The following is a 10190-nucleotide window of genomic DNA, read 5'->3' on the forward strand; positions in this document are numbered from 1 at the left end:
CTTGGACTGAGGAGGGAGATGTCTGTCCCCTTTTACCTGCTGAAATGAGAAATAACTAGAGGCTGTCAAGTGGTGATGAGATAGGGATGAATCTGAGGAAGGAACAGAATCAGGGAAGAAATGTCAAGAAAGGAAGGCTGAAAAGAAAGGCAAATAATTTGCTTTATGAGATAGGAAAGACTTGTGGGGCATTCAGTGGGGTTTGTGGGGTGAGATGCCACCTCCATGGCCCAGGGGAGCTCACTGGCCCTGACAGCAGGGCTGTGGTCCCTGGGACATCAAAGCCCTGGAGCAGCCTTTGCTCTTCCCATCCCACCAAGAGGCAGAATTTTCTTTTCCCATTTTCATTTGTGCCACTGCTGACAGCAGCATTTGCCCAGGCAGAAGTTGCTCTTACAAGAATTACACTCCTTTTCTAAAATTCTTCCACCAGCAAGTGCTTAAAAAGAAATCAAATGGGCTGCCATGCCAGCTCTTAAATGAGAGCCGCTCAGAGAGCAGCTCAAGAGGTCTCCAGAGAAGCAGCAAATAAAAAGTCTCTCCTGTTTCTGGACTCCTGCTCTGCTCTGAGGCAGGCTGTGAGCCAGCAGGGTGGGGGAGCCCTGTCTGTGGGTTTGGAGCCCAGCATTGGGCAGGCTGGCTGGGCTAGCTCATGTTGAGAGCTGGCTTGCTCCTTCCCCCTCCATGCTTGGCTTTCCTTTGGATTTTAAAAGCTCCATTTGGAGCCAGGGCAGCAAACTGGAGGCCAGTTGTGTGAGGACAGTGTGGGGAGAGACCTGGAGCAGAGCGCGGCTGTGGCTGGTGGAGATGAAGCCTGCAGGGGAGGGAATAAAAAATAAATGCTTTGGATTGGGAATAAGGTTGTTCTTTTCTGCCTTGGCTGCCAGAGGGATGCTGGAGGTTGAGAGCCACTGAAAAGCAGAGTTTTTCTGGCAGAGGGATGCAAGCCTCCTGACTACACCCCACTGCGAGGAGGATTTGGCACCCAAACAAAGTAATTCTGTGCTGAGGCACTCTTTCCCAAAGACTTGTCTGAGGGGAGAAAAACAAAGGGAAGGAGGAGAAAAACAGCCAGCAGAAAACCCTTAGAAAGAGCAGCTCCTGGTTAATGCTGCCCTGGAAGCTTTGAAAATCAGTGGTGACCATTGCAAGGTGCTGCTCAAGGAGGAGAACAGTGAGCACAGAGCTCCAGGGCATTTGCAGGCTGGGTAAAAGCCATGTCACAAAATGCAGAAGCAGAAATGTCACATTGCAAATCATGGGACAGGTGACAGCCTTCAAAATGTTACTGTGGCACGGCTAAAGAGGAGGCCCAAAGTTTAAGGGTGCCTTGGTGGGGGATAAATGTGCTGCTGCCATTTGGTGAATGACCACAGGGACTGCCACCAGGGCATGCAGTGACAGGACAGGGGGCAATGGCTTCAAGCTCAAGGATGGTAGGTTTAGATCAGATATTAGGAACAAATTAGGGAGATGTTGGCTAAAAAAACCTCCAGAGAGCCCAATTTTCTGCAGGAAACTCTTTGAATTTTTCTTTTCCACATCCACGCAGATTGAAATACCATTTTTTCAGTAATGGGGTAAAATTAGCAAAATTATTTTTTTTTACTTTGAATCCATCAGATTGTAGGAAATGGAAACAAAAAAATTAATTTTAAAAAGGAATAGAATGGGTGTTTGCAAACATGATGCTTATTTAACATTATTTTCTATTCTCAAAACCAGCATGTTGACTTTATTATCAGCCAAACAGATTATGGTGTCTGTAAGCCTAGTATTGACTACTGTACCCCCATTTCATATATCCCAACAATTTTTGATTGCTGCTGAGAAGATATTGCTGGAAATTCAGGACTAGAATTTTAGAGAACACTGATTTTTCAGCAGAATATTATGAAGTGTTGAAGAGTTACTGAGAACCACCAGTCTAAGGCTGATGTTATTTATATCCTCCGTGTCTGGAGAAAAAGATAAATCTGCAAAGACAGGGAGGATCATATCCTGCAGCCCATACTGTAAGGGCACTCCTTTCCCATAAATTGAAAACTGATGTTTATTTCTCTTTAATTAAATACTCCATTAGCCAAGGACTGTGTTAAAATATTTAAAAGGAAGTAATGTAATCAATATACCAACTGTGCCACTGTAAACATATCTCATATGCAGTAAGTGCCAGGTTTTCTCTCTTTGGTGAATTATGAGTGCTTTGAAAAGGATAGGTGGAACATTGTGGGTTGAGATGTTCTGTAAATGCAAAAATAGAATTTTTTTCTTGCCTCTCCTGAGGGCACTTCATCAAGCTGGTGTCTTGGTAATGCTCAGTATATTAATTGATTCCATTTTTGGTGGGGGAGGGATAGGCACATTTCTCCTAAAATCTTCATCTGCTTTTAGGTATGTTTGTGTGTCTGTGTATACATAAAATTATTATCCGAAGCAGAGGATTTTGTGCTCCCTTTGGTTTCACTCCTCATGTTGATTACATTGCTCCTGTCCCTGGTCCTCTGTGGCCTCTGATGATGGCCACTCAGGCAGAAGATTCTTCACATCTCAGACACCAGAGCCTTTCCAAAATATGCCCCAAATAGAAGGGAAGGGAGGACAAGCCTGGCAGTTACAAGTGGAGGAGTGCAGGGATTATTTTTTTCTTCAGTCTGGTTAAAATCAGGCTTTAAACCACTGAGGAAATAAATGCATTTTTTCCCAATAAAATAAGTATTCTGCAGTCCCTCCTCCCCTTTACTGGTACCTGGAGGAGCTCAACCAGAAGCATAAAGTGCCTGATTTAGTGTTAACATGTTCTCAGCAGATACTTTCTACCCTTGTTATTGCCTTGCAAAGCATCCATTGTACTCAGGTAATCAAGGGGAATTTTTGCAGCCACTTTCTTTCCTCAGAAAAATATTCCTAGTGGTGTGATGGTAGAAAAAAAAATGTCTTTTGCAAAGATAATCTATCAGTTGAATTAGTTTACATGTGAAGTTAATGCCAAGAACCTCGGGCTGCTTAAAAATAATAAAAAATGAAATGTCAAGCAAATAAAAGTTAATTAAACACACAGTGAGAGAGGCTTAATTTTAGTCCTAAAAGGAGCTGAAGCTTTTGCAGAACATCTCTACGAAGGTAACAAAATCCCTCAATGAAGGGCGTAAAGTATCCCCCAGTCCCTGGCAAGACATGAGCACAGCACCTGAAGAGCACCTGCACTCCCGACACCACCAGATGTGGCAGAGGTCATTTGCTGGGGGTTGGGGAAATAAGAAAGCAGTGAACTAACACAGAGCCTCCATGAATTGTTGTATATTACCAATGTTCTTGAAAATCTTCATACAGAAAGAGCTCTGAGTTATTCCAAGCCCAATGCAACACAAGATTGAAAGGTCAGCTCCTTTTCCCGTGGCATTGTGCGTTTCACAGGAAGCCAGGCTGAGGTCCAGGCTTTCCCCAGCATGCTTTTATTTTTTATTCCAGCATATCAGCTGTGCTGAAGCAAAGAGGAGAGCCAGAAGAGCAAATGAGACAAGGCAGCAAACACTGCTGCTCGGGCTGGTGGGGTTCTACTGAACCAAGTGTTTGCCTGATTTGGGCACAACAGCAGGGTTTTCATAGGAGTGTTCACCTCCCTTGCTGAGCCTCCTAACAAAGGTGATAAACCAATAATTAAATGTTTCCCCACCACCATAGCTCCATCAAGGAGGCAGCCCACAGCTGTGTGCCCTGGTCCAGGGCAGCTCCCCGGGCTGCAGGGTCTGGGTGGGGCAGAACTGCAGGAAGGGCTCACAGCCAATGTCTGGGGCTGTGCCTGCCCCTTCAGGAACACAGCTGGGACAGGGAGTGTCCTTAAATTTTTTTTTTAAAAGGTATGAAAGCCCACAGAGCTGTCAAATGAAAACGAAGGGATACCAAAGGGAAATTACAGTGATGGGTGGGACTCTCCTGGTGGGAAACCAGGACCCCAAGCCTGCTTAAATGCCTCCAACCAGTGGAGAAGGCTTGAGGCCATAGGCAAACTAAAGGTGCCAGGACTTATTCACAAACACCCCCAAAACTCACCATGAGGGTTGTGTCTTCTGGCAGCACAAATGCCAGGAGGAGATGGAGGGAGAAGAGAGCTTTGCTCCCCATTTTATTTATGCTAAAGGGCTGTATGCTCCATTTCCTGATTAATTTTGAAAAGATATGAGTTAGCAACAGAAGGTATGAGACTTGCTGTGTTTAATCTTGGAGTCTGCAAGGCTTTCCTCACCCTTGACTCATCACAGATCCATGTGTGCTGTGGAATGTGCTGACTTTCTTAAAGGATGGGTAACATAATTTCATATCCCAGGAAGTGGGGCTGCCCAAAATGTCAGAGCTCCAGACTGGTGGGTTTCAGTCAGGCTCTTTTCTTTGGTCTTTCTCTGCATTCTGCATTTCCTTAGCACCATCTAGGAAGCATTTGCACAAAGTGGATGGCATTTCGGTAAACACTTCACATGTAATCTTTAACAATATAACAGTTTTGTTAGTCACTGTAACAGATTAAATGCTCCTTCTCTGAGCTGGCCTAGTTTGGAGGTTAAAATTATACAGCCTAAAAGAGAAAAAAAATGGGAAAAAACCCCCACCAAACATGCTCTCATCCTATTTGTATTATTTTGCAGTACAAAAAGAAGAGAAGATCAGCATCATCAGGAAAGCAGACTTCATCTTGACCGGTAACTTTATTTTGAAATGTAATTATTGGGCCAGACTGGCAGCATGGGTAACCCCTGAGGTTGTGTGTCCTTGGAGAAAGGAGCAGGAGCAGGGATGAACAAGGGGATAATAACGCAATGACTGTTTTCTCCATTTTGCTCTCTCTGTACTTACAAAGAAGCTGACCTTGTTGCTCTGTTGATGAGCTTGCAGTGCAATGCAAAGAAAAGCAGCCAGCATTTGCTGTGAGATGCACAGTGCATTAAACCCATGGAGACAGGAGCATCAGGCCCTTTGCTGGGTAGTGGCAGGCAGACAGCAAATACAGTCACATATCAAACCTTTCTGTTGGGGGGGAGCTGTGGGATTACCTGTACATCTTTATATGATCACTCAGCTAAAAAAGGAGCACTTTGGTGGCTTTCCCACCCTTGGCAGATGGCTTGGGCTGGCAGTGGGAGCGTGCAGAGAGCCAGAGGCTGCTCTGCTGGATGTGCCATGCCCTCCCCTCCATTGTGTCCCTTCTGTATCCCCTGGCTGTTCGTGGCTCTCAGCTGGCAGGGACCTGCAAGGGGCTGCCAGAGGCAGCACTGCTGGATGTGCCAGGCTCTCCTCTCCCTGGTTTCCCTTCTGTATCCCCTGGCTCTCGTGGCTCCCAGCTGGCAGGGACCTGCACAGAGGTGCCAGCCAGCCCCAGGCAGGCAGGGCTGGCACTGATTAAGTGCCTCTCCCAATGATGTGATATTAGAGGGGTTTTAACCAGCCCTGGAAAAAGACTTTTGTTTTGCTGTTGAACTAGCAAAGATTAGGTGGCATTTGAATTACTGCTTTACCCCTTTCATTTCCAAGACTATGAACATGTTTGCATTGGTTTCCTCACTCAAGAGGTCTTGTCTGGCAGGACTGGCCATCAGTGTCTCCTGATGCTCTCTGTTGTCCCAGAACTTCCAGTGACTATGCAAAGTGCTGGATGCTACATGCTCATTCCAGATTTATCAGTGCAATTTGCATGTACTTAATATTTGTGCTTCACTGATGTAAAATTTGAATATTATTGGTTTATTAACTTTTTTGGGGGGGGGGGGAAGGTCATTACTCTGCTTTATGGAGGTGTTTAAAATGTGCAGAACTTGATGTAGATGCTTTGATTGCATGCATAAAACTTGTAGGAAATACTGTAATAAAGCTCATAGAGCAGATAGTAAATGTCTTCACGTTTGGAAGGAACTGGATGTGCTTTGTGTTTCCTGATGAGTGGTTCATCAGTGTTAAGAAACAATTTTCCATTAATCAGGATGTATCTCAGCTGCAACCTGCCCCACATGTCTGTGTGGGTAGGAAAAGGAGCAAGAGCCAATTTTTGTGAGCCTGGGTCTGCTGCTGGGAACCTTCCACCACTGCCCCCTTCAAGTCATAGTCTCTTCTCTCACAAACCATGCAATTCTCCACATTTTCTCTTTCAGCAAGCAAGCAAACACTGAAACTGAAAAAGATTTAGTACCAAAAATGCTTTATTTTACATTCTGGTAGGATATGGTCGTGTCAAAAATATTTTAAAAAATTGAATTGTGCTTGTTGGAGTAAGAGAACAAATCAGAAAAGCATGCAGGGAAAATTCTCCTGCCAGATGCAATATATGCATCCAAACAGACCTTTGTGCTTGACCATGCAATGCTGGTGATCTTTTATGACTGCTGAGGGTGCAAGGTGAGGAAGAATTGGACTGGACAAGGTTAAGTAATCTTTCAATCCTCCTCTGGTACTGAACTCCACAATATCCTGAAAGATCTGTAGTTTATCTTTCATATATAGAGGTTTGTAGTGACTTATTTTCAGTTTGTGTGTTCTGAACTAGTGAAAGGAATGAATGTTGCACAGTTAATTCATTTATCAATCACATTCAGTAAATGGATTGTCTGATCTGAAACGCAGAGGGAGAAATTAAACAGATTAATGTCTTTTCTCAGCTGCAGCAAAAGCTGTGATCAGAGCTGGATGAATTAACTTCAAAATGAATTGACATCACTTCTGCAGACACAAGTAGTTTCTGTCATGTTTGGGGTCATGTAACTCAATGTCCATGGAGCAGTCAGGCATGCTGGCAGAGCTGGGACTTTTCAGAGCATCAGCCTGCGTGGTAATTCATGCCAGCCTGCCAACATCCATCTTTTATTGGCCTTTATTCTTTCAGAGGAGGAGGAATGACTTGGTGTTTTCATCCCTCTCTGTCAGTGCCCAGTCATTACAGGAGAAACTGATGATGGAGCCAGGGTGTTTAATTCACAGATCAGAGGATGCAGCAGGGAAAGCTCCCTCCCATCTCCCTCAGGAGGAGCCTCCCTGTGCCTCCCAGCCAGGAACCCAAGCAGGCACCACTCCAGCACTCAGGGGGAGCAGGAGGGGAGCTCGCACACTCTGCATTGACAGATCTGTGCTCAGGACTGGGGACTCCACAAGGAAGGTGGTTTTGGGCAAGCTGAACCAGGTATGGTCCTAGAAATAGACCCTGCTGGAGGCAGCAGACATTCCAGAGTGTGCCTTGCCTTGTGTCCCATCACTGCTTGGAAGGGGCTGTCACACCTCTGAGCTGCCCTTTCTGCTGCTGGGAGAGGGGGTGAGGGCTGCCCTAGGAGTGGAGAGTGAGAATTTGGGAGATGCAAACTGAAGGACTTGAGTTCTTGGTGAGCTCTGAAAGCACATTCAAATAGGCCAGGGGGGTGCAGGCTGCCTGCTTGTTGTCAGCTCCTGTGGTGGGAACCAGCACTTGTGGAGAGTCCTGAAAGGTCTGGGTTTGGTTCATCTGGGCCTCTAACTGCTGACAAACAGACACAGCCAGGAGAGAGAAGCCTGAGCTGGCAGAGGCTGTGACTTCCCTGCCATGGACAATGGTGTTCAACCCTGCCCAGAACCTCTGGGGTCACCTCTCAGAGCCAGGCACAGGGGACAGCAGCAGCCAGGCTGATCCACTGGGCCATCACCTCCTCTTCCTCCTGAGTGAGCTAAAAATTGGAGCTCCCAAAAGCAGGAGCAGCCCAGGGCTGGGCAGGGTGAGGGGAGCAGCCCAGGGCTGGGCAGGTTTTGGGGAGCAGCCCAGGGCTGGGCAGGTTTTGGGGAGCAGCCCAGGGCTGGGCAGGTTTTGGGGAGCAGCCCAGGGCTGGGCAGGTTTTGGGGAGCAGATCCCATCCCTCCCATCCCTGCCTGGCTCTGGGCAGGCACTGCCAGCTGAGCTGCTCCTGGTGCCAAGCTCTGGCTTTGCTTTTGTTCAAGCAAGTTGCCCTCTGAGAACACAGAACTGCAGAGCTAATCTCTGTTCTTAATTGCCATTAAAGTTTATTTTCAGCAAATTATTCAAAAAATCCACAGCACAGCTGTTCCACATTAATCTCCTCCTTCTTGCAATTTTTCCCTTTGGCAGGAGGCAGCTTCTGTCTCTCTGTTTGTTTGCTGCAGAGCCATGTACAAGAGACAGGAGCCTGGTGAGCACTTGGGGCAAGGAGAAAGGTGGGTTTCACTTGACAGGAATTTGGAGAGGAGGTGGGGAAGGGTCACCCATGACCTGAGACAGCCCTGCAGGTTAGGGCAGGGATTCTGGAGCCCAGACACACCAGGCTGCTCTGGGGTTTGGGGACAGAGGACTCAGCCTGAATTGTCCTGCCAGCCTCATCACTAACAGCTGTAAAGGCAGAGCAGGGGCCAGCTCATTTCCTGTGCTGATGACAAGAGGAATTAAAGCTGAATGTTTCCTGGAAATCAGATTAGTGGGCAACAGAAGGTTGCCTCTGGGTAACAGTGTAAGGTCAGAAATTTAGTTTTAACTTTTGAAATCACTCTTTGGGCAGCTAAAAAATGATGCTACAATAGCTCATTAATACTGTAACCTTGAAAGTAAGTTCTCTTTACATAGGTCCTTTAGACATTAAAAAGGTGATTTGAATGAACCATTAACTATTATTGAATTTGATCATTTAATATTTGTGTTAAATAATAATTTAAAATAATATTTATGTACAATATTTAATATTTATTTAATTTTGTTATTGAATTAATTACTAACTGTAATGGAATATTATTAACTACTACTTGAATTGACTACTAACACAATACAAATTGATGCCTTTGAATAGCACAGGCCCAATTTGTAATGCAAAGTCAATTTGTCCAGGTACTTTTAAGTACATCATTTGCAGTTGTCAACCCAGTTACTCAGAAACATTCCTGCACTACTGAGATATTTTTTAAAAAGTAAGTTATTTTTCTGAGCAGCTCTATCTTCCCTTGTTAACAGACCCTGAAACAGTTCAAAGCAGAAGGTGAATGGGCATTCTAAGAGGGAAATGTAAAATGTGTAAGCTGGTAAATGTTGCATATCTCAAGATGGAGAGTTTAGCACAGACAAGAGCTGCAAAATATGTACAGCATCATTTTTCCTACAAATTCAAGACTGAACTCTTGTGACCCATCCACTCTGTGCGCTGCCATACTGTGATATGCAGCACAATATTGGCAGTACCAGAACTGGAAGGGAAAGGTGTGTCCTATTAGAAAATCTGGTTGGAAATTAGGTTCATCTATTGTGTTTTTTTAAAAATCATATAATCTTCAGTTTCAATTTACATTTACCCCATTCAGTGGCCTGAGAGCCACGGGGTGTTTCTAAAGGGATATTTCCCTGTTCATTAAATCCCCCTGGAGTCTAAGGCAGAGCAGTGTGAGTTTCAACCAGAAATGTGTGCCAGGGCTGTTTGGGGAGTGGAGGCCATGTAACATTGAATTAGGACCAGTCTGGGAAAAATACATTTGAGCAAATTTCATGTCTGTTAGTTCAGACTCCTCTTAGGACAAAAACATGCACGAGGTACTTGCATGGGAAAAAGGAGGTAGATCTTGATTTCTCCTGCTCATTTGGCTGGCAAGATGCTGCACAGTAAAGGTTACATTTTCTTCAGTTTCTTTGAAAAAGATGCAAAAGGGGAAGTGAAAGGAAAGGGCAGCAGATAAAGGTGGGGCAATGTGGTACCTTGAAAATCAACCTCATAAAACACATCTTAAATGGAGGAAGGATGAAGTTAGGAGAATGGCATGTAAAAGCAGATGAAAGAGTGATACTAGAGCAGGAAAACGCCAGTGCAGGAAGGCAGAGATGTGGCCAATGTTTCAGGAGGAAGATCTGGCATATCCCAAGTTTATGGGAATTTTTTGTTGGATTCTATGGAACCAACACTTCCACCTTTTAGCTGGTGGTGCCATGTTTTAAATCTTGAGCAAGATGCTTTTCTCCATCTGAGCACAACTTGCAGTGAGTAGTAACACACCTCCCAGAACCAGAGGGGGTGAAATAGTCTTTAATATGTTTCTACCTTCCCTTTAGCTCAAAGGTTTAATCTTGGCCTCTGAACCACCCACTCTCAGAATCCTCCAAGCAGATATAATTCCCACCCATTCAGGCCTGTGTGAATATCCACAGGGAGAGAAAACCCACCTGATTTTCCCACCTACCTCTGTGTTTGAAATGG

The sequence above is a fragment of the Melospiza melodia genome, chromosome 16, assembly GCF_035770615.1.
Source record: "Melospiza melodia melodia isolate bMelMel2 chromosome 16, bMelMel2.pri, whole genome shotgun sequence".
Taxonomy (NCBI): Eukaryota; Metazoa; Chordata; class Aves; order Passeriformes; family Passerellidae; genus Melospiza; species Melospiza melodia.